The sequence below is a fragment of the Miscanthus floridulus genome, chromosome 1 (assembly GCF_019320115.1).
Source record: "Miscanthus floridulus cultivar M001 chromosome 1, ASM1932011v1, whole genome shotgun sequence".
Classification (NCBI taxonomy): Eukaryota; Viridiplantae; Streptophyta; class Magnoliopsida; order Poales; family Poaceae; genus Miscanthus; species Miscanthus floridulus.
Genome location: NC_089580.1, coordinates 79,452,517 through 79,478,662, shown reverse-complemented (window position 1 = coordinate 79,478,662; position 26,146 = coordinate 79,452,517). Strand labels below are relative to the sequence as shown.

Here is a 26,146-nt window from a genome sequence, read left to right as displayed (position 1 = left end):
ACGTGCACGAACGATCGGTTTGCTTAATATCACGTACAAATAAACCACGCGCCGTTAGACTCTGCAATCTGCATGGCTAATCTTCGTCACGGCTGGGCCACGGAGCGCGGGTCGGTACGGTTAATCCGAGCACCCTCCTATCCCCAACCCCAAGGGCAGGAGAAGAAACTGGTGCCCGGACGCCATGGAGACACTGCAGGCGAGCGGTTCACGATCGACACCGACACGCACGCGCGGACGTGGTCCATTCAGAGCAACTCCTACGGCTTCAAATTCATAGAAATAGAGATTTTGAGCCAAAATCATGTCCAACGGAATCTTCATTCTCATCTGGGTCGCCAAAGAAAGAGGACAGGCGCGTCGCTATCCGCCGCGCGGCCGGCGGCCTTTTCCGCGCGAGCGTCGTCGTCCCCCTCGCGAGTCGGCCAGGATCGAGTATTACACCGCAGCCGCAACATCGTCCATGCCGTGCCGTCGTCGCCAGGCGGGCTCCTACTGCAGGAACGAGGACTCCTGCTGCGGGCACTTGCCGAGGTCCGTCGGTATCATGCCGGTGAGGTTAGTTGGACGACAGGCCGGTCATCTGCAGGCCACCCTAATGACGCATGGGTGATGGGCCGTCGCTGGGCAGGCGGTTCCCGTGTGGAGGTTTAGCCAGCGGAGCAAACCGAGCTCCAAGAGCATCACGTGCCGTGGACAAGTTCTTGGCGGTGGCGGCCACCTCGACGAAGCGCCGGCAGGTTGACGCGCGCGTCGTGAGTGGCTTCGGGTGTCTCGTCTTGTGCTTGCCGAGCGCCTGGTATGACGCGTACACCTTGCTGCACTCGGAGCACTCGTACCGTGCTGGTTCGTTTTCGCCTCTGTACCTAGCCGCGCTCTCGCTCTCCTGAAGAACCAACGGGTGCAGACTGCAGAAAACCCTGAATGCTCCTGCTTCAGTCATTGCGTGATCTTTCTTCAGATTAATCTAGAAGCACCTGATGCACACGAGCAAGAATCAGCCATGGTCGAGCCTCTCGGCACTGAGGATCGGAGTTGCTGGAACCAGCGCTGCACCTTTCGGTTAATTAGTGGTAGTGCTCACATAGAGCCATAGAGGTTAGGAAAAATGGAAATTCTGATTTATACGTTCTGCTGCTGCGGATGGTATCTATTCTGAGAGTCTAAATAGTTTTACAGAGAGCCAATTTAGAGATCCAAGTTTTATATGCTCTTGGAGTTGGCTCTTAGCCGAGCCGGGCCGCATGGCTTGCCGTCGATCGATGGCCGTTGTCTGTGCTCGCGGGCGGGATTGGTCCAGACTCCAGAGCAGACGTGGGGCCAGCTGCTTTTTTTAAACCTTTTCTTCTTTTCTTTTTCGATAAGTGCCTCGTTGGGTTAGACGGTGCCACGATATGTTGAGCACAAAACACTTCGGTGTTCGGTGTATGGTACTCTCTCTACCTTTCAAATCGTAAGTCTTTTTTATTATCTTCTAAATAAATGATGTATCTTACTAAAAAAGTTTTTTTTAGAAAAAAAGAAACTTACAATCTGAAATAGAGGAAATAGTATGATACACATGTATTGGCACAGTAGTTATGCGCTGCGTAGGTGGAATACGTGGGATTATATGTTTGAAATACAACGGTTTGTCAGATAATAAATACAAAACTTTTGCTAAGATTAGGTCACGATGTTTCGAAAATTGGTGATCATTTCTCTGCTGTCCGGAAAAGATTGCAAACTGGAATCAATCCTACTCGCACACATTTGGTTTGTCCCTCAAATTTGGAATGGTAAGGTTTTATTGGGGTTTGCGTCAAGGTTAAAAAAAGCAAAAATACTCCAAATAATCCTCTCCCAGTTTCTGTCTGCCATTTTTTTTCTTTTTTCTATGTTTTCTCTGTAAAAATAAAAATAAACTGATTTCTGTAAATTTCTACGTTCCAAAGGGGGCTAAGTGTGTGTAGCATTTTTTTCAAAATCACACTACAAACGCATATTCTTATACATGTATGTACGCTCACTCTTATAAACGCAAGCACACACACCCTATTTTTATGAACCTAGCTCGTTGTTGATGGGCACGTCGTCTACCAGTGAAAAAACATCATTGTTAAATCATAGAATAAAGTCTTGAAAATACAAACATCCGCATCATTCAGGGAGTTAAACCCAGGTGGACAAGTTCCCATCATAAGGAACCCAATCAAGTTGGTGAGCATGCTTAGCAATTAGAATGTATGGAATGGAAACTTCCTCGTCCATTCTATGAAAATTTATATGGAAGTGTTTCATTTGCTTCTCTTTCGTGGAAATTTCGTTTTTCCCCATACTTTACTCTCTTTTTTTTTGCCTAATTTTGTATTTTGATGGTTGAGCTAACCTCTGATAAGAAAACATAGGCCCTTGTTCTATCTCATCTCTTCAACAAGTTTAGAAATAGGCACAACGGTCTTATTGTTTTGATAGAGAGAGGAACCTATAATTAGCTTTTTGGATATTTCCAAACAAACGATTTCAAAGATCTTCCAATTTTATATTTTATTATGTACAACTTTATGTTTTCATCTATCTATACAGTATGTACATTGAATGCACTACAAAATAACTACTACATAAAACATTTGAAGAGGCAGCTAGCCCAACCATCTGTACTTATCTATTCTACTTGTCTGTCTCTACAAATCAATGATTTATAAAGGTTCTTGTCCAGCCGCCCTAAAATTGATTTGTTGAGGTACGTGACTCCATCGTCTCTACAAATCGATTTCTAGAGACGAATCTAGATCCATACACCTCTAGAAATCCTTTTCCAGGAATCACAAATCGAGGCCAAAAAAATAGCAAAAAAGTTAATTGGGGAAGGCCCTACTAGGCAGCCTCATGGAGATCACGATCTCGTGTTGCAGTCATAAGTCACAATAGCTTTTGTACAAACATACGTGTGCATGCGGTTGCCAGGAATCAAACTCACAACCTTCGACTATGCGTGTTACTCCCCTTACCACTATAACTCAAAGTCGATTGTGATTGAGTAATAGAAATATTCCTTTTATATCCACTTTAGTAAATATTGTAATCCATATTTGAGACCCTAAATGAAATCAAATGGAAAAAGTTTGAACTGAAACGTTTTAGATGCCTTCGAGTACTACAACTTTAGTTCAGGTCATTTGTCCATCCAATGTCATTTGGTAAATTCAAAAAATATATAATTTTTTAAAATTATTAATTTTAAAATATAATTTTCAGATCATAAATGATTTCAAATGAGAATGTCATCAACTACAAAGCTTCGTACCTCTTTGATTACTAAAACTTTGGTTTACATCATTTTTTCATCCGAGGTACTTTGAAAATTTCAAAAAAAAAAGAGTAGTCAAGTACAAAGTTGTAGACCCATTCTAGTACTAAAACTTTGTTTAGATCTTTTCTCCACCTAAGGTCATTTGATTTTGAAAATTCAGAAAAATGAATTTCAAAATCTGAAAACTTCAAACAGATTTTTCAAGCACTCTAGAGGTATATAGTACACCATATTCATGTTCACACCTCCTCTAGTTTCTGTTGGCTCAAATTCCACTATCTCCCCATCATCTCCTAAGGTGAAGACCGGTGTATGTGATGAAGAAGACACTATACACGAAGTAGGAATAGGACTATAGGAGTGATCACCTATTTTTTTGGTGATGTAGGAGCCGCTACACTTACTGGAGATCTTGTTGACTTTTCCACCAGCTTGGGTTTATAATCTTTCTAAGGAGTATCATGGTCCTAGCTTCAAATAAGGAACCCATCCCTCAACTTCTCCACTTCGACCCATTTTGCACAGCTTGACCACCAGCTCTAGGAGCTGTTTGGAGTCATTTGTGCCAAAGAGGATAAAATGAAATAATTCACCTAAGGAGCTCCTTCAAACATGCTCTCACATAGGGTGGATGGAAGATGAAGCTGAAAATAGTAGCTTCTACTAGCTTCCACTTGCTATGGTGGGCTCTGCGTGAGATTCGATGAGAGCATGTTTTAATGAGCTTCACATATAGAGCTGTTTTGCTAAACAGTTTATCAAAATAACTTTAGATCAACATGGTTGAGTTGCAACTGGAACTGAAGAAGTGGAGTTGTGTGAAACGGAGCCTTCTTGTTCAACTTTTTACCGATTTTACATCGTTGCAAACCTTCTTTGCATGGTAAGCGTTAACGATAGAGAAGCATTAATGTTGGTATTTAATGTTGGTGCCATCGTTCTTGTATCATTTTATCTTCAACGAAGCTTTCTCCTGCCATCACCAGTTTATTTGGTGAGTATTGCTTAAGCTTTTTTAGTGAAAATCATAAGTTATCGTTAAACTTACATGGCGGTGCTATCTGGGCCCCCTACTCTTGATATTAATATTTGAGTCCTCGAATTTATACCATGGCGTCATCCGAGTGCCCAACTTTGATACTTGGGTATAAATTTTTAGGTTGAGGAGTCGTGTATAAATTGAATAATAAAAACATATATGTGTAAGTTATGTGGTTCACAAATTTATTATATAAAAATTATAATAGAAATGCTATATCGAGAAATTGTTATGAAAGAATACCGACAAAAATTGGCTTTCAAAGATCTTATAGAAAACTTGTCATGATAATTTGTATATAAATAAACTGATATAAAAAAATACATTGAAAATTTCATGATTAGAAGTTATGGTTTTTAAATTATGTGCTGCAAAATATTATACACAAAAGCTATGAGTATATAACTTTCTAAAATAGAAAATTGCAGAAACAATTTTTTTCTAGAAAAGAAAAATTGTGGGTTGTCTTACCGTTTGTCGGATTAGAATCCAGTGGGCGGTCGCTAATTAGTGAAGTTTAATAGGATCAGGTGTAAAAAGTGATATTTTATTAAAATAACTTTTCAAATGAGGATCTAAAGAGTACAGTAGGATGCTATCATCGTGCCCACACATGCGTAGGAACAGGCATCTCAAACATGTGACCGTAGCGGCAGCATCACAAGAAGCTAGCGCACAACGCACCAGCGGAAAATGCCAGATCAAAAGGAAAACGGAGCCTACGGAATCGGACGCGCCCACCCACCCATCACCCCTCTCGTTCATTTTGCACCATCTTCCTCGCCTTCTCCACAAGTCCACCTCCCGACTCGACCAAAATCCCAAACCCTAGCTCCCCAGGCTCAGATCCCTCCACCTTTAGTACACAAGCACTGCACGCGCCATGCTGATCCGCAAGAGCGCCTCCCGCCTCCTAGGCTCTGCGTACTCCACCTCCGCCGCCCGACTGTTGATGCGGCGCCTCGGTTCAACCTGCTACCGCCGCCGCACCCGACGCCATGCTCTGCGCCCGAATCCAGCGGCGGGCCGGCTTCTTGAGCACCTTTGCTTCCTCTGCGGAGCCCTATGAGCTCAGCCGCTCCCCATGGGACCTCATCGCTGACCTCTCCCTCTCCGACCAAAAGGTCAGCTCCCCATCTCCGCCCCTCCCTTCCTATCCTTTCTCTCTCCTCTCTGTTCCACTCGGGGCTTTGGGTGGCTCTGTCAGGTCCATGCTCCACAAACGGGATTTTTAACTTTTCGCCATCCTCACGGACGACACTCCTCCGTATGCTAGTTTTATGTGACACTGAAACTCATACGCTTTTGCCACTTTCTCTGATGTGGCACGCCAGGTGGGCATGCCAGCGTGGCAGCGAGCCTGGAAGCCCTCACTTAGAACGGGAAATGACCTATTTACCCATGCTGCTGCTCTCCCTCTACTCTCTGATGTGTGGGCCCCACATGTCAGCTTCATCCTCAACCTCTAGTCATCACCACGCAGCGAGGGGAGGGGAGGAGCTCGTGAAAACTGCATGCCACCGATCGGCCAGGAGGTGCTTCGATTTGATCCATGTTAATCTCGGTCGCCCACCTTATCTTGAGACAACGGCAACCAATAACTTGCGGGTTCACATAGCCCGCGGTAGGCCGGCATGACATTCATGAGCGGCGGCTACCGTCTCGACGCGAGCGCGTGAGCTAGCCTGGGAGTGAGTTGGCCGTGTCAGACCCAGCTGGCGTACACCGAACTAACCGAAGCAGCTAGCCCAACCACCGGCTATTAGATTGGCTCCCCAAACGACGCCAATGCAAACAAGCAGCTAGACAGCTAGCTCGTTCGATCCCTGGCTTGCCGCAGCGCACCTGCATCTTCTGCGAGGTTCGACTCACGTGGCGCACCACTGGCTGGCTACCCATCTATAAAAGGAGGCACCGCAGCTCCGTCTGGCCCATATCTATCACTTCGATCCATCGCTTCTTCCACAACACGAACATGTACGTACATAGCTACCTAGCTCGCATAATATCTATCACCAAATAAACCAGAGAGTAGTAGTGTTAGCAGGCCGATCGCTAGCTCCACCGAGACGACCATGATGAAGCAGCAAGTTGCCAAGCTAGCAGACATGGTGGCGTTGCAGGCACTGCTAGCTCTACTAGAGCCGGCCGCAGCCACCAGCGTCAAGTTCACCACCGACAACCTCAACTCTGAGGCGTCGCTATAGGGGCTTCATCAGCGGTGGGGTGCATGCTACAATGTAGAACGTGACCCCATGGAGAAGCTCCACCGATTCGACACGTTCAAGGAGACGGCGCACCACGTCGCCTCCCGTGCTGGAGTCGCAGGCCACGCTCTGGGTCTGAACGCCTTCGCCGACTTGCACTCTCTTTAGTCGTAGGCTCAGGCGCACTCCAGGCCAGGCTGCGGAGGCATAGGAGGCCAGGTTGCGGCTAGGATTCCGCACGAGCTCCTCCCCTCCCCTCGCTGCGTGGGATTCTGCACGAGCTCCTTGAAAGTGCATCTAGCCCTTTAGTGGGTTTTGGATGATTGAATGACAACACGATTAAAGATCTAACATATTCACTAAGTGTTGGACAGGAAATTGGTTATCTCATAGATACTTGATTAAATTGTATAAAGCCAAAATGATGTGTTGTTGTATAAATAATCTAGTTCAAGCATAAGACAACAATGCAAATGGAATTCATGCAAAGGCTTATTTATTGTGGGATTTCCATGTACTATGTGAAAGCAAGCACGGTAAGAATTAATTAATGAGACATGTGGGATTGCATATGGAATGGTCTCATATTGAAAGCTTGCTTAATTGAAATGAAAAAGATAACAATACCAATGAATGGATGATTCGACATAAGATGTGATTTGATAACTTGAGATGGTGAAGATAGCAAGAAAAGGTTTCGAGGTACTAAGCAAGGGTGAAGGGCAAGTGACGGCTTGGTGACCGAAGAACCTAGCTAGGGTGAAGAAGAAAGTACTTGCATTTAGTTGAGGTACTAATCAAGCTATGATGGTCATATTGACGTGGAGGATCAAATCTATATTGGACAAAGTGTTGGAAGTGACTTGATGCATTTGGAGTTATTCATATTTGATGAATGGAATCAAGTCACGTCCTCAAGATGGCTATGCTCAAGTGAAAAGATCAATTTCAACATGTTGGAACCCTTACTTGATGAAGATTGAAAGAGACGACATCAATTCAAAAGAGATCAACTCAAGCGGTATAAATTCGTTTTTCCTTTGATCTTGAGTTTAATAGGTATGCCGTACTATTAAGAGGGATGTATCATGTTGATAGATAATCATTCATAAGTGCTCATGCTAACCCATATGAGTTTTGAGTGTTTGAGAGACAAAAGAGCTAACTGGTTTTTGCTGGTCTGGCAATACCGGACATGTCCGGTATTTGCCTAGCCACGACAAAATTCTTGGTGTTCTCGGGTTGGTTCGTCGGGAGTTCCGATGTGAGTCGGAAGTTCCGATAGTCGGGAGTTCTAGCAATCATCGGGAGTTTCGACGTCTCATGCTTAACTAACTTGGAGAGTTGACTGCCTAGTCACACCAAACGTGTCTGGTATGCTACTGGACGTGTCCGGTATAGTTGACCAGAGCCCAACGGCTTGTTTTCAAATGAGCCGAGGGTCGAGAGTTTCGACTTGAGTTGGTTGGGAGTTCTGACAGTCGAAAGTCCTAGGAAGCATCGGGAGTTCCAACACCTCACATACTTTAACTCAGTGACCGTTGGCACAGTGCAAGTCATACCGGACATGTCTGGTATATGGCAACAGCTAGAAAATGGCTAGTTTTTCAAAGGGGCTATAAATACCCCAAGCCTCTGCCTTTGGGGGCTGCTGATTCTACTGATCCTCTAGCATGTTTTTGAGCTTTGCCAACTATCTTAAACCCTCTCTTAGTGAGTGTGTGATCCAAATTGCCAAATCCATTAGTGGGTTGAGAGAAATTAAAAAAGAGAGCAATCCAACCACTTGAGCACTTGTGCATATTTTCAATCTCGTGATTTGCATTTGTTACTCTTGGACTCTTCGGTCCTAGACGGCTAGGCATCGCTGGAGAGAACCCAAGAGATTGTGGTGTGCCTCGGAAAGTTTGTAATGGTCGATTCCGCCACCTCAAAATCAACTAGTGGAAGGAGAAAAAGGAGTTAGAAAAGACTCTAGCTAGAGTGACCTTCATGGTACCCTCTAGCGCTGACCTTCGCTGGGTCGCCCACAACCCTCTCAATGGAGAGTAGGACTCGAATAAGTCCAAACTTTGATAAAACAAATATCGTGTATCAATTCGTATTTCATTTGATATTTGTGTTGCTCTAGCTCTTGTGCAGGTTACCTGTGTGTGGCACAATCTTTAGTGGGTGCCTACAGGTTGGTCTGAAGATTGAAATCAAAAGGAGCAAGTTTGGGGCAGTTCTGCAGAACACGTGTATGTCCGGTATACCTACTGGACACGTCCGGTATTAGAGCTCAGTGCTGAATTTATTTGATCCATGTTCTAACTCTTGTGTTGCAGGTTCTAGGCTCCCAGGATTATTTAATATTATTTATTTACTCATAGACTAACTTGTGAGGGGTGGTATTACTCTTAGTTTGGAGTTTCCATTTTGGAAACTCCCATTACTAAATCATTTCCGCATTTAAAGGTGTTAATTTTTAGAAACGCCTATTCACCCCCCTCTAGGTGGCATCCTAGGTCCTTTCAAGTGGTATCACAACGAGGTTCTCACCTAAAGCTTCACCGCCATGAGAAAAGGATGTCGACACCTATTGAGTTGGAGCCGGTGCTTCTCCAAAATGATGGTTCAAACTTTCTACCTTGGTCAATTCATGTACTCAATGCTTTTAGGGATATTAGTCCTCTTGTTGAGCATATTGTGGATGCAAGCATACCTCTTCCTTTAGTTGATTGGAGCAACTACAAAAATTTGTCAAAAGAGGAAGAGATATGCGTGCAACTCAATGCTCAAGCTATTAATGTCATTTTGAGTACATTGAGTGCAGAGGTTCAAGATGAGGCAATCTTTAATGGACAACCACCTCCGGAGAGTGCTCATCTCATTTGGACTAGACTTGTTGAATTATATGGAAAATCCAAATGTGATGATGATGCTAATGAATGCAATTCAATGGAAAGTATGTCCATTGTGTCTTCATGCAGCGAAGAAGCCTCACAAGACCTCAAGAGCGCCAAGCCAGAGCAAGAAGTGCAAGCAGCACATGACTTGTTGTCTGCCTGCACATACCGGACAGAGCAGCAAGCAGCTATTTGCAAGGATGCTCAAGACCGGTGGTGACCAAGTGATGAGTCAACCTCAGTATCTCATTATTCTCATCACTTGTGTCTCATGGCCAAGAAAAGCAAGAAGAAGAGTAACAAGAAAGATCAAGAAAAGGAGAAAGCACAAGTGGATGATCAAGATAAGAGTGATGTTGAAGTTGAAGACAACTACAACCTTGATCATCTCAACCACAAAGACAAGTTCATCATCATGAAGATAGTTGAAAAGAATGATGAACTTGAAGAAGAGAATGGGAAACAAGAGCAATCACTTCAAAAGCAAGAATTTTTTCTCATCTCCAAGATGGAAGAACTAAAGGCTCTAAGTGAAAGGTATGAAAATTTGTCACTTGAGCATGCTTTAGTTACTAACTCCTCTTCTAGTGTTTCACAACTAGAGAAGGAAAACTTTGAGCTCAAGGCAAGGCTAGATGAACTATCAAGCAAGTATAATATGCTACAAGCAAACTATGTTCATCTAAAGTGCTCTCATGAGGAAGTAGTTGAATCAAGCATCACGCTTGAGGTGGCTCATGAGGTTGTGATCACATCAGCAAAATTTTCTCAACCTCTCACACATTCACTCACTAGTACACCATCTCAATTAAATACTTCTTGTATAATGAGTGTGCTCCTCAAGCAAGCCAATCTTCGATTGAGCTAAATCTCATAGAAAACATAGAGCTCAAAGAAGAGGTGGAAAGATTAAAGAAAGATGTGATTCAGTTGAAGGGTAAGGAGAAAGCACAACCTTCTCAAGATAACCGTGATAATTTGGTGAAGAAGCTTGAGAAGGGTTCAAACCTTGCTTCCTCCAAAGCCCAAAAAAAGAATCACATTTCATGCAAGGCCAACACAACCAAGAGCAAGAAACATGGAAAAAGGTTATGCTATGGTTGTGGATTATATGGACATGAGTGGGCTATGTGTCCACATAAGAGTTGGGCCGATAAGTGTGAAGCGGCCGAACAAAAGGCCTCAAACAAGTTGGCCAAACAAAAGAAAAGTGATGCACAAAGCGCTTGTCTCATGTGCAAGAAATTGGGGCATCCTACCAAGAAATGCCCAATATACAAAGAGGCAAGAAAGGAAGCCCAAGTTACAACAAGAAGATGCTATGGATGCAATGAGATGGGCCACAAGGTTGATAGATGTCCATACAAGCAAAACAAGCATATAGCAAACAAAGGCCGCATATGCTATGCTTGTAGAAGAAAGGGGCATCTAAGCTATGAATGCCCAAATGGTAACACTCCTAAGCTGAACACATTTGTTTGTAATGATATGCTTAGGAAGACCACAAATGGAGTTAGCACTAGCAAGGTGATGTGTTCACCACAAACTAGTACTAAAGCCATTTGGGTACCTAAGCACTTATTGACTAACCCAAAAGGACCCAACAAGAGTTGGGTACCAAAGTGTGCTTAGGTTAATGATGTAGGTACTTGGTGATGGTGATAGCAACCCCTCTTCTGATGATGATGAAACTGATGAATATAGAGTGGAGCCCAGAGACAGAAAGAGGAAGAACACTGACAGAGGTTCTAATGGTGGCAGCTTAGATGATGAGTAAGAGATTGAGGAGCAAGCAGTACCCCTAGTTCAGCACCAGCTAGGTCAGGGTATGCACTTTGGCTTACTTGAGACACATCCACCTAGTGTACCCTCTTATGTTTCTAGAGTTGACTATCGAGGGAAAGGCATGACAAGAAGAGCTAGAGATGAGAGGAGAATTGATCCAAGGAGTTTGCCTAGGATTCAGTTTGATCATCGATTTCAGACAGCCTTTCACATGGATTTCTACTCTAATGTGATACTCACCAGGAACCCTGTGGTTGCCAGATCTCAATGAATTGACTGGCAGTACATCAGAGATTGGCAGAAGTCCTCCATTGATCATGCTATTGCCATTTGTGAGCATACAGGGGTATATGAGATCATGGAGTTCCAACATTACTGGAACATAGAGGTGATAGCTCAATTCTGTGCCACTTTGTATGTTGAGGAGGATGAGAGACGTATGCACTGGATGCTTGAGGACCAGTGGTACAGTGTGGATTATGATGCTTTTGTAGCTCTACTTGGCTTCTCAGAGGAGGATCTTCTGAAAGATAGGGTTCACACTGAGCAGGTGCTACCACCCGAGCATCTCACCTACATGTATCCACCAGGGGGTGAGAGAGGAGCAGTGGGGAAGGTTCTAGGTCTTCACCCTACCTATAGATACCTGGACAGGATGTTCAGGAAGACCATTGACTGCAAGGGTGGAGACAAGGGAAACATTGCAGACTATTTTAGGAACCTGCTCCATAGGATGGCACCAGATGCACGACCCTTTAGTGTATTCGACTTCATCTGGTGTGAGATTAGGAGTGTTGGAGAGAGGCCCCTCAAGGGCTGTGGTTTTGCTTCGTACATTATGCACATGATTGAGCAGGTCACAGGGCATACCTTTGAGTATGATAAGATTCATAAGGCCCTAAAAATAGTTGTAGATCTACCTGAGATTGGAGTACCTCCAGTAGGTCCAGGGGGAGCAGCAGCAGCTGAAGCAGATGCACCTATAGGTGGTGTAGCAGCAGGAAGAGCTTCCCCTCCGCCACGTGGTTCTCACTCTTGTTCTACTACACGTTGTGGCAGTCCTCCCTCGCCCATCCATAGATTCTTTAGTTCTATCTTTGGGATGTGTAGGGACACATAGATTAGGCAGCAGAAGGAGAGGGAGGCTAGGAGAAAGGACACTCGAACTCTGAAGCAGATTACTGCTAGACTTGAGCTTGAGCCTCCTAGGTCTTGACTATCAGATGAGGCAGCCAGTGAGCCTAAGACTGAGGAGCAGCAGCAGGCCAGGTATGACAGAGAGTTTGCTGAGTTTCTTCAGCGACAGGAGCAGCAATAGCAGCAGGCACCAGAGCACCCTAACATTTTACCACTATAGGCTCGTGTGCCTACTCACTCTCAACCACGTCCTAGTGCTACAGATGAGTATGCTTTAGACTGGTGGGGTGACCTCATAGGTGGTTTCAGCTACTACGGGTCTAGTGGCTATGACCCGTCTGGTGAGGGTGGTTCTCGCCCACCTGGTGCTCCACATTCAGATGATGATAGAGAAGGCAGAGACGAAGATGAAGATGGTGATGAGTGATCTCAGTGATTAGATATAGCTAGAAGCCCCTCTTTGTGCTTAGTTCTCTTTGTCAGAACTTTTATGGTGATGGATGACAAAGGGGGAGAATTAGTGATTAAAGCTTCAGGGTTGTGCTTTATGAGTTTATCTTTTGTACCTAAAGATATGTACTGCAACTGTAGTCTTTTCATGTGGTATGTTCATTGTTATATCTTGTGAGTTGAGACTTTATATCTTGTGAGAGTTGAGATTTTGAGCTTTATCTATGTATCTCTTGAGACATTATCTTTATTTATATTAGTGGCTTATGGGCTTGAGAAATCTTTGTGATGAGTGCTATGTGTGTGATATATATGATGTATTTACTTTCATAAGAACCATGCATGTTTTAGATTGAAAATGTATGGTGTGATGCTTTCTATTTATTCTTATGTGATATATCATGCCATATGCATCATGATTTTTATTTTGTCACACACACTTGCACCCCCCGGATGCACTGCAATGATTTAGGGGGAGTCTCCTATGTGTTTTAGTATGTGCAAATTGACATTTGAGGTCACTTGAGAATTCAATTCATATTGCACATATTAAGGGGGAGCCTTCTATAAATCATTGAACCCAAAAGCCTAAATTTTTATATCATTTTGCAAGCTTTAATCGGGTTGTCACCAATCACCAAAAAGGGGGAGATTGAAAGTGCATCTAGCCCTTTAGTGGGTTTTGGATGATTGAATGACAACACGATTAAAGATCTAACATATTCACTAAGTGTTGGACAGGAAATTGGTTATCTCATACATACTTGATTAAATTGTATAAAGCCAAAATGATATGTTGTTGTATAAACAATCTAGTTCAAGCACAAGACAACAATGCAAATGGAATTCATGCAAAGGCTTATTTATTGTGGGATTTCCATGTACTATGTGAAAGCAAGCATGATAAGAATTAATTAATGAGACATGAGGGATTGCATATGGAATGGTCTCATATTTGAAGCTTGCTTAATTGAAATGAAAAAGATAACAATACAAATGAATGGATGATTCAACACAAGATGTGACTTGATGACTTGAGATGGTGAAGATAGCAAGGAAAGGTTTTGAGGTACTAAGCAAGGGTGATGGGCAAGTGACGGCTTGGCGACCGAAGAACCTAGCTAGGGTGAAGAAGAAAGTACTTGCATTTAGTTGAGGTACTAATCAAGCTATGATGGTCATATTGATGTGGAGGATCAAATCTATATTAGACAAAGTGTTAGAAGTGACTTGATGCATTAGGAGTTATTCATATTTGATGAATGGAATCAAGTCGTGTGCTCAAGATGGCTATGCTCAAGTGAAAAGATCAATATCAACATGTTGGCACCCTTACTTGATGAAGATTGAAAGAGACGACATCAATTCAAAAGAGATCAACTCAAGCGGTATAAATTCATTTTTCCTTTGATCTTGAATTTAATAGGTATGTCGTACTATTAAGAGGGATGCATCATGTTGATAGATAATCATTCATAAGTGCTCATGTGAACCCATGTGAGTTTTGAGTGTTTGAGAGACAAAAGAGCTAACTGGTTTTTGCTAGTCTGGCAATACCGGACGTGTCCAGTATTTGCCCAACCACGGCAAAATTCTTGGTGTTCTCGGGTTGGTTCGTCGGGAGTTCTGACAATCATCAGGAGTTTCGACGTCTCGCGTTTAACTAACTTGGAGAGTTGACTGCCTGATCACACTGGATGTGTCCGGTATGCTACCGGACGTGTCCGGTATAGTTGACCAGAGCCCAATGGCTAGTTTTCAAACGAGCCAAGGGTCGGGAGTTCTGACTTGAGTTGGTCAGGAGTTCCGACAGTCAGAAGTCTCAGGAGGCGTCGGGAGTTCCAACACCTCGCATATTTTAACTCAGTGACTGTTGGTGCAGTGCAAGTCAAACTAGACGTGTCCGGGCAACGGCTAGAAAACGACTAGTTTTTCAAAGGGGCTATAAATACCCCTAAGCCTCCACCTTTGGGGGCTGCTGATTCTCTAGCATATTTTTGAGTTTCGCCAACTCTCCTAAACCCTCTCTTAGTGAGTGTGTGATCTAAATTGCCAAATCCATTAGTGGGTTGAGAGAAATTCAAAAAGAGAGCAATCCAACCACTTGAGCACTTGTGCATATTGTCAATCTCATGATTTGCATTTGTTACTCTTGGACTCTTCGGTCCAAGACGGCTATGCGTCGCTGGAGAGCACCTGAGAGATTGTGGTGTGCCTCGGAAAGTTTGTAACGGTTGATTCTGCCGCCTCGGAATCAACTAGTGGAAGGATGAAAAGGAGTTCAAAAAGACTTTGGCTCGAGTGACCTTTGTGGTACCCTCTAGTGCTGACCTTCGCTGGGTCACCCGCAGCCCCCTCAACGGAGAGTAGGACTCGAACGAGTCCGAACTTCTGTAAAACAAATATCATGTCTCAATTCACATTTCATTTGATATTTGTGTTGCTCTAGCTCTTGTGCAGGTTACCTGTGTGTGGCACTATCTTTAGTGGGTGCCTACAGGTTGGTCTGAAGATTGAAATCAAAAGGAGCAAGTTTGGGGCTGTTCTGTAGAACACATACCTACTGGACACGTCCGATATTAGAGCTCAGTGCTGAATTTATTTGATCCATGTTCTAACTCTTGTGTTGCAGGTTCTAGGCTCTTAGGATTATTTAATATTATTTATTTACTCGTAGGCTAACTTGTGTGCGGTGGTATTACTCTTAATTTGGAGTTTCCATTTTGGAAACTCCTATTACTAAATCGTTTCCGTATTTAAAGGTGTTAATTTTCAGAAACGCCTATTCACCTTTCCTCTAGGTGGCATCCTTGGTCCTTTCACTCCTCCCCTCCCTTCGCTGCGTGGTGATGGCCGGAGGTTGAAGATGAAGCTAACATATGGGACCCACACATCATAGAGTAGAGGGAGAGAAGCACCATGGGTAATTAAGTTATTTCCCTTGCCAAGTTAGGACTCCCAGCCTCACTGTCATGCTGGCATGTCCATCTAGCGTGCCACATCAGCGAAAGTGACAAAAGCGTAGGAGGTTCACTATTTACGATGGCAATTATGTAGGAGCACGTACAAAACTGACAAACGAATGAGTGCCATCCGTAAGGATGGCAAAAAAGTTAAAAATCCCTCTGCAAGCTCATTGCTTCCATTAGGTCTCCATGGGCTCCTACTACCCACGGGTTATGGTTAGTGCATGTCTCTAGGGTTGGCCGGCGGGTCTGAATGGGCGGCCAGCAGGCCGCGACGGAGCAAGAGGACCGCCTGACTGAGCTGTACCCTGCATTAGCTAGTGTTCCACTATGGTAATTTGGGTGTGGCCGATCGTCTTGGGTTTGAATCGCCGGAGCGGCAGCCCCGTCGAACCCTAGATCCACTGCCCCATTTCGGCGCTGTATTGGGCTTGGGGAAGCGTCTGTACCTATTTCTGTAATGATGTTTTGATTAATTCACTTGTTTCATTCTATTAGGAGGAGGACGAACACGTGGACAAGTAATTTTTGCATGTCACGACCTGAGCAAGCTAGCTCTTTTCGGCCACCATGCCAGCTACCTCCACCAAGAAGAAGAAGTTGCCTACTGCAGCCTACGGGGATAGCACGCCATAGCTGAGGCGTGAGGTTGTGAAAAGAGCTGCAATGAATAAGGAGGAGAGCGAGATTGCGAGACTAAGAAGACGGCGAAGGTCAAGAAAGAGGAGGGGAAGGTCAAGAAAGAGGAGGGGCAGGATGTGGCAGCACGGGTCTAGATGTGTAAGAAGAATGACGGCAGACGGTGGCACTGCAACCGGCCAGTGAGCCAACCCGACACCCTCTGTGAGCACCATTTCGTGCAGAAGCGCTCCTACTTAAACCCCGATTTCGAGTTCCACTCCATGGCAGAATTGGAGGTGGTAGTGCCAGCGCCTAGTAGAGAAATGACTTTTGATCTACTTCAAAATTTGGCTTTAGTCCCGGTATTTTTCACGCACGGGACTAGAGAAACCTTTAGTTCTGGTTGGTAGCTCCAACTGAGACTAAAGGTCCCTGCCCAATGGCTACTGCGGCAGGCTTTTGCTGTAGGGGACCTTTAGTCCTGGTTGGAGCTACCAACCGGGACTAAAGGTTAACTTTTACTCCCGCTTGGTCCCTCCAACCGGGAGTAAAAGTCTACTCCCGGCTGGAGGCTCCATCCGAGACTAGAAAGGGACCTTTAGTCCTGGTTGCTGTCTCCAACCGGGACTAAAGGTCCCCTCCTATATACCCCTTCTTTCTTCCCGGGCCCAAGCCACTTCAAGCTCAGTGTTCTTGCTTCATCGCCGGCCTCTCTTCTTCCTCATCGCCGGTAATCATAAGATTTCTTTGATTTCTCCATCGATTCTTTGGTTCTAAAGGTTACCAACTTTATACTCTTATGTTTCATCAGTAGCATATCTCATTTTGTGGACTAGATATATGTGGTTTTTTATGGTGGATTTTTTTTATTTGTAAGCCATTTAAGCTCAAAATCACTTTTAAGTTTGCATATTTGGATGAAGGAAGGTTAAAGTAGTTATTCAAAACTAGTATTCAGCTTTCATTCCTAACATGCATAGCACACTTCAGGGTTTAGAGATATAGAGAATTTTAGAGTTTTTTTAATTTTATTTGTTTATAAAATGAGAAATTTATATTATATTAAAAATGAGTATAGAGAGTAGATGGCAACTGCTTCTAGGTCCTCGGCCTCTCATCGGGTTCCAAAGCGACTGAGGCCGGACCTCCCTCTTATTGCATGCGGCAAGTGTGAGGAGAAGATTGTGATAGAGTACCGGGTGAGAAAGGAGTGTCCCAACAAGGGCCGTATCTTCTACAAGTGTCCGGATCGCAATGTGAGTTATTTTGTCGTATTTGATGATTATGGTTAATTTATACTTATTTTCATGATGATTGTGATTAAAGTTCTAATTTTTTGTTTTAATTTTAGTGGGATGGCACTGGATGTTCAGGCTGGTACTGGGAGGAAGAGTATGTTGAACACATGCAAAACTCTCTTGCACAGGCGGCTACGGTGGCTGGTGAGGCAGTGATCCTGCGGAAGAAGCCCATATATGTTGAACAAATGAATGATCTGTCTGTTTTAGTTGGGATTAGTCGCGAAATCCTTATGCTGCTGAAGTGCATTTTAGCTTTAGTTTTTTTAGTGGTAGTTGGGATTGTCTACATTGTAGCGAGACTTTTATAAATTAATACCTTGTGTGGTGGCATGCATGTCGTATAATTAACTAATTATGTTCTAGGTTTTAATATGGTATGTATGTCATGTAATGCAGATGAGCTGGCATTGGATGGACAATGCTGATCGCCGCTCCCAAGATTTCATTGAGGGCGTGCATTCTTTCTTATGTGTGGCCGAGGCAAACAAACGTGATGGTTTCATGTGCTGCCCATATGCCATATGTAAGAATTTGAAGGAATATGCTAGCTCAAGGAGTCTTCATTCACACTTGTTGAAGTCGGGTTTCATGCCAAACTATATTTGTTGGACGAAGCACGGAGAAACCGGGGTTGTAATGGAAGAAGGTGAAGAAGAACAATGGGACGATGATGACATTATTGTTGAATATGGTGCCTTCAATGATACTGCAATGGGGGAAGCTAAAGAAGAGGTAGGGGCAGAAGATGAGCCCGCTGATGATCTTGATCAGGCCATTCATGACGCACAAAGAGAATGCGAAAGTGAAAAGGAGAAGATCAAGTTCGAGCGCATGCTAGAGGATCACAAGAAATTGCTATACCCAACTTGTGATGCGGGGTAGAAAAAGTTGGGTACCACACTGGAATTGCTGTAATGGAAGGCAAAGAATGGTGTATCTGACAAGGGATTTGGGGAGTTACTAAAAATTGAAAAGAAGATGCTTCCGAAGGATAACGAATTGCCCGCCACTATGTACGAAGCAAAATAGGTAGTCTGCCCTTTGGGATTAGAAATCCAGAAGATACATACATGTCCTAATGACTACATTCTCTACCGTGGCGAGGAGTACGAGAAGTTAGATGCATGCCTAGTATGTCATGCATCACGGTATAAGATCAGGTGAGATGACCCTAGTGATGTTGAGGGCGAACGTCCCATGAAGAAAATCCCTGCCAAGATTATGTGGTATGCTCCTATAATACCACGCTTGAAACGTCTGTTCAGAAACAAAGGCCATGCAAAGTTGTTGTGATGGCACAAAGAAGATCATAAGGTAGACAATATGTTGAGACACCCTGCTAATGGGTCCTAGTGGAGAGCAATCGATAGAGAATTCCCGGAGTTTGCAAATGACGCAAGAAACTTAAGGTTTGCTTTAAGTACGGATGGTATGAATCCTTTTGGGGAGCAGAGTAGTAGTCATAGCACTTGGCCTGTTACTCTATGTATCTACAACCTTCCTCCCTAGTTATGCATGAAGCGTAAGTTTATTATGATGCCAGTGCTCATCCAAGGCCTAAGGCAACCTGGCAACGACATCGATGTGTACCTCAGGCCACTAGTTGAAGAACTTCTACTTTTGTGGAATAGACTAGGTGTACATGTGTGGGATGAGCACAAATAGGAGCACTTTGACCTACGAGCATTGTTGTTCGTAACAATCAATGATTGGCCTGCTCTAAGTAATCTTTCAAGACAATCAAACAAGGGATATAATGCATGCACACACTGTTTCGATGACATTAAAGGTATATTCTTGAAAAAATGTTGAAAGGTCGTGTACCTTGGCCATCGTTGATTTCTTCCTGCGAATCACCCCCTAAGAAAGAAAGGCAAGCATTTTAAAGGTAAGGCAGACCACCAGACCAAGCTGGGCAACCGAACTAGTGAGGATGTACTCAATATGGTCAAGGATGTGAAAGTAGTATTTGGAAATGCACATGGCTACGAACCTGTTCTGAACGATTCCGACGGTCACGCACCCATGTAGAAGAAGAAGTCCATGTTTTGGGAGCTACCCTATTGGTAAGTCCTAGAAGTCCATAGCACGATCGACGTGATGCACCTGACGAAGAATCTTTGTGTGAACCTGCTAGGCTTCATGGGTGTGTATGGGAAGCCTAAGGACACACTTGAAGCACGATAGGACCTGCGGTGTTTGAAAGAACGAGACAACCTGCATCCAGAGAAGACAGATGATGGACGCCATTACTTAAGTCCTACCAGCTACACTCTTAGTAAAGAAGAGAAGGAAAGCATGTTTGAATGCCTAGCAAGCATCAAGGTACCATCTGGATTCTCCTCGAATATAAAGGGTATAATAAATGTGCTAGAGAAGAAATTCCTAAACTTAAAGTCCCATAACTGCCATGTGCTCATGACACAATTGCTTCCAGTTGCATTAAGAGGAATTCTACCTCCAAATGTACGTCTAGCCATCGTGAAGCTATGTGCATTCCTCAATGTAATTTCTCAGAAGGCAATTGATCCAATGGATCTAGCTAAACTACAGAATGATGTGGTTCAATGTCTTGTCAGCTTTGAGTTGGTGTTCCCACCTTCCTTCTTTAATATCATGACACACCTCCTAGTTCACCTGGTCAAGGAGATTAGCATTCTCGGTCCTATGTTCCTGCACAACATGTTCCCCTTTGAGAGGTTCATGGGAGTCCTAAAGAAATATGTTCACAACTGTGCTCGGCCAGAAGGAAGCATCGCCAAGGGCTATGGAATAGAGGAGGTCATTGAGTTTTGTGTTGACTTTATTCCTGACCTTGACCCGATTGGTGTTCCTGAATCGTGACATGAGGGTAGACTAAGTGGAAAGGGGATACTAGGGAAGAAACCATATATTGGTACGCAGGACAATTATTTTAATAAAGCACACTACACAGTTCTGCAAAACTCCTCCTTGGTGGATCCGTATATCGAGACACATAAAGAGTTGCTCCAATCTGAGTTTCTAGGGAAGTTTGAAGCTTGGATTACACGTCAGCACATGAAAATTTTCAGCGACTGGTAGCGAAAAGCATGTCAGGGTGATGAGAGTATTGATGAGCAACTGTATTTGTTGGCTAGGCAGCTATAGTGGCATATCCTCACATACAAAGGGTACGAGATAAATGGGAATACATTTTACACAGTAGCCCAAGATAAAAGGAGCACCAACCAAAACAGTGGTGTCCACATAGATGCCACCAACCCTAATGGGAATAAGCAAACATATTATGGCCGCATAGAGGAGATATGGGAACTAAACTATGCACCTACTTTTAAGGTATCTTTGTTCAAGTGCCAATGGGTAAAGGCGACTGGAGGCGGGGTAGCAGTCGACAACTAGTATGGAATGACAACCGTGGACCTCAACAATATTGGGTACAAAGACAAACCGTTCGTCCTTGCTAAGGATGTGAATCAGGTGTTCTATGTCAAGGACATGTCTACAAAACCGAAGAGAGGGAAAAACAACAACGACCCAATCAATGAGCCAAAGCGCCACATAGTTCTTTTAGGGAAAAGAAACATCGTCAGAATTGAAGACAAGTCAGACATATCAGAAGATTATAAAAAGGATGACCAAATTCCACCCTTCACAGTGAACAAAGACCCAAGCATCACACTAAATGATGAGGACACTCCATGGTTATGGCACGATCATAACCAAGGGATATACGTTAAGAAGAAGTTCACTACTGTGCCTGCTTGATATATATAGTGATGTTTAATAGTGTGTATTAGAGGTTTTATGTAATAATTGTGAATTCAGAGATGTTTATTAGGTGTTTCCTTTTTTTCTATGTTCAGATTAAATTTGTGTTTGATGGTGGGATTTCCATGTCGCTTTTGGACAATGAGTGATGAAAAAATAAAAAGATTTACGTTAAAATGATGTGAAAACAAATTTCCAATCGAAAACAAAAGTTTTAATGATTTAAATTAAACACTACATTTTTGCATTAACGAAATAGTAATTATTAATGACATTATGTTTCAATATTTATAAGAAAAAACAAAAAAACTTTAGGTCACACAATTTTCCTGTGTGCAATAAAGCAAAAGTAAATCCATATTCCTTTAAAACAATTTAATGCCTTGTATTTAATTTACTGTGCAATTAACAAGACTTTAACATTTTATAGAAAGAAATATATAAAAAAACAAATGGAGCTTGAAATGGGCAGGAAGTGAAACTGCAGCCCAACTTTAGTCCTGGGTGGATCTACCACCCGGGACTAAAGGTGGGCTGCATTTTTTGTGGCCCGCCAAAAATACACCTTTAGTCTCGGCTCGTAGACTTTAGTCCCGGCTGGTATTACCAGCCGGGACTAAAGGTCTTTTAGTCCCGAGCGTTTACAGGAGCCGGGACTAAAGGTTCCTCCCCTATATAAGGCGGTCGTTTCTTCTTCCTTCTCACTCTTCATCTTCATCGCCCATCGTCACTGCCGCCACCACCGCCCTCGTCACCCTCGACATCTCTCCGCCTCTGCGCGACGGGCGACAACACCAGTGGAAGCGCTGCTGCACCTTCCCTGCGCCCAAGCCCAACACCGTAGTGGAGGAGCCGCCCTAGCCAACGCACCGCCGAGGATGAGGAGCCCCAGAGCCAGCGACGAGACCCCCTCGTCATCCCCATCGCCGCACGCTCATCCTCATCGTCGAGAGATCACCTCTAGCCAGCACTGCGCCTCGAGCTCGTCCTTCGTCCCTGGTGGCTGGCTCTACGCGCACGCATGCCTCATCCTGGCCGGCTCCACATGCTCATCATCCTCCACGCTCGTCGTCCTCGATCTCCTCACCGTGTGCTTGTGCTCGTGCTCGTCCTCGCCATTGTGCTTGTGCTCATCGTGCTATATGTGAGCAACAGTGTGTGTATGAGCGTGTGCACATAGAAAAAATATAGAAAAAATAGATATATTTTATTTGTAGATAAAATAGAAAAATGTAGTAGTTTACTTAAATATAATATATATATATATAGAAAAAATGTTGAGTGGATGAATTGTAGAAGAAATGTAGTAGTGTACTACAATATATAGTTGTAGAAATATATTAGAATCTTCGTCATAATTGAAAAGATTGTTTTTATTAGTGCTATGAATTTTTTGGTATATATATATCTGAATTTTGATATATTGACATTAATGTTGATATATATCCTAATATCCTAAGCTCCGCTCCAAACCCTAACCTGGCCGAGCTCCGCTCTAAACCCTAACAAAGGCGTAAATAATAACCTTGAATTCTATAGTTATATATATTTGATTCTTCATAATTAGGGTGACATGAATTTTGATATATTTATATACACCAATGTAGATCAGGATATATATAACCTAATATCCTGAACTCGCTCCTAATCCTAACCCGGCCCAGCTCCACTCCAAACTCTTATATATATCCTAATCAAGTTCCACGCATGCAAACCCTAACCAGAGCTCGGCGTAAATAATAACCCTAAATTCTATAATTATTTAAGTTTAATCCCCTATCTCTATCCATTAAATAGCATATGCATGACTAGTGTATTGTTTTCATTGTTATATATTTAAATTTGTTATACATACATACTAGAGAGTTATAAATTTGTATTGTTATATATATATATATTTGTTATACATATTAGAGAGTTTTAAATTTATATTGTTATATATATAAATTTGTTATATATATATCACTTGCCAATAAATATTTCTAGAAAATAAGAAATCAAAGTTATGCTTTGGAGACTTGAATTTCGAGTGTAGTTATTTAATTAATTTTAAGCACATGACTCGATCCATTTTATAGATATATGGTTTTTATTTTTTATAGATATATCTAGTGGTGTAAAAGCTAGATAGCTGCCCCGAGAGACAACATGGATGAAGAAATGATGAATATTATCAACACCGGCACTCAATTTGCCGATGGTGACCAGCAGGATATAGATGACGGGAGTCAATACCTGGCTCTTGAAAATAATCAAGAAAATATTGTGCAAGAAAATACTGGCGAGGTATATATATTTGAATATTATATATATATATATATATATATATTTGAATATCTATCATCTATTATGTGTACACATGATATTTATTTATTCTTTTTTTATACATAGCCCTCTAGATCGACGACCACAACGGCGAAAAGCAAAAATATTCGAGGCCCGAAAAAGTCATTGGAGGGGCGCTACATAATATCGGAATTCAATATCGAGACAGGTGAACCACTTGGTCCACATGCAAGGAAGTTCATGCAACACTGTGGGTACCTTGTAAGGGACAGACTTCCGATCAGTGCCCATGAATGGAAGCAAAAGATCAACGAGCCTCATGTTAGTTTTATCTCTGATCTTGATAAGAATTTAATTTGGGATGATATCCTTCAACATTTCACGTTGCAAGCGAATGATTATGATGATATCAACGATGATGAATTGAAGGAGCTAGTTTAAAAGTGGGCTATGAAGAAGATGGCCACACAATTCCAGACTTGAAAGAAATCCCTATACACGAAATACGTCAAGAAGAACCTAACGCCCAATTTCAATACTAGGGGCCTGCTCACGAAGTTAAGGCCCTACTGGAATGATTTTGTATAGTACAAGACATCAGAAAGAGGGTGAGGAACGGGTGAGAAGGAACCAAGAGAATGCCTGACAGAAGGTATACCTATATATGTACATGTAGCCCGCAGCCTAATAGCCCGGCCCGAAGCCCGCCTTTTTGGCCCGGCCCGAGCCTGGCCTAGCCTGGCCTTCTTCGTGCCCGTGCCGGCCCAACCCGGGGTAACAGGCCTCCTTTTTTGGTCGGGCCATGCTAGCTCCGTGCTTGGGCTGCTCCCCCAGCCCGGCGGGTGGCATGGCACGGCCCGACCAAAAAAAGGAGGCACGGAGCTGGCCCGCTAGCCAGAAGCACGACGCGGCCACTCTCAGTCTCTCACCGCTCCCCCTGTCAAACCCTAAGGCCTAATCCCCATTCCCAGTCTCTCACCACGCCGTGCCTCTCTCAGTCTCTCACCGCGCCTCTCTCTCTCACTCTCGCAGTCACTCCACTCCTACCACCCCCGCGTGGCCGCGCCCACAAGAGGGCAGAGGAGGATCCTCACCTCCGCTCAGGCGCTCACCTCGACAGATCTGGCGTCATGCGTCAACCTCTGTGTGGCCAGGGGCTCCTTACCTCCACACGGTCGTGCTCTGGAAGCGCCGCCGCCGGCGTGCCCCTACGGCCCTACCTCCTCTTGCCACGCGCGGCCGTCGGCGTCGGGTGTGGGTGCGGTCGGATCCGCCATGGCCCTCTTCATCGTCTTCACCCCCACGCCTCTGGAAGGCAGCGACCCCATGGGGTAGATCTGTGGGAACAGCAGTAGCCACTACACTGCAAATGGCGCCTACCACGCCAACATCCAGCGGCTCGCCGTCATGCTCCCCACGAACGCCTCATCGTCTGGGAAGCTCTTCGCAACAGCCACCATCGGTGAGGTCCCCGACATCACCTACGCGCTCGCGCTCTGCCGCGGCGACGCCGACTCCTCCTCCTGCCTCATCTGCTACTCCGACCAGAACTTCCTCTCCATCCCCTTCTCATCTCACCAGATCCGGCGTCGAGCACCGCCACCGCCTCCCGCCTCTCTCAGCCAGCGCTGCCCCTTCACCACCCACGCCCGCCCTGGAGGCAACGGCGACGCCTCCATTCCCCTCTCGTCGAGCTACTGGGCTGGCACAGCCTGCTAAGATGCTCGGGCTTTTCAGGCTGGCCCGACCCGAAAAATGGCCCGACAGGCCATGCCTAGGCCATTGGCTAGGCCCAGTGCCCGGTTCGGCACAGCCTAGGAGGCACGACATGCCATGTCGGCCCGACCACCATTGGGTCATGCCTGGCATGGGCCCGTGCCGTGCCGGGCCATGCCAGCCCAATGGACATCTATAGGTATACCACCATGGCATGGGATCCGGTGGCTACGCGACTACCATTCCCAAGTGGAAAAATGGAAGCGGACATTCTTGCCAAGGGTATCACACCAGAATCACTCAATTGTCCCAAACGCGTGAAGAATTGATTTTTCGCTCATGGGGGAAGACTGGACCTAGAGACCGGGAAGCTGGTTCATGGCCCAAAACTTGAAAGAGCAACACAAAGATTTTCTTATGATCTACAAGCTAAAGCTATTGGTGTGTTCAGGCCCAATAGAGAGAAGGATGAACTGACGTATGCCATCGGGATTGCTGAACACAGTGGCCGAACGAGAGGTTTAGGACGGAACATTTCTTGGGAGCATGGTTTCCCTAACGACAGAGATACCTATAGAAGCTGGCAGAGAAGGAAGGATGAGGAAGCAGCGTGGATCAGTAGGTTGGAGGAATATGTTCGTGAGTCATGGGAGGCGTTGCTTCAAGCATAGGAGCGTGAAAAAGACATGCAAGCTAGAATGCAGGATG

At 44.3% G+C, this 26,146-nt stretch overlaps 1 pseudogene; it reads left to right on the top strand.

Moving 5' to 3' along the window:
- The first annotated feature begins 5,214 nt into the window (after positions 1-5,214).
- The window catches only part of LOC136487864 (uncharacterized), a 30,734-nt pseudogene continuing 9,802 nt past the window's right edge, over positions 5,215-26,146 (top strand).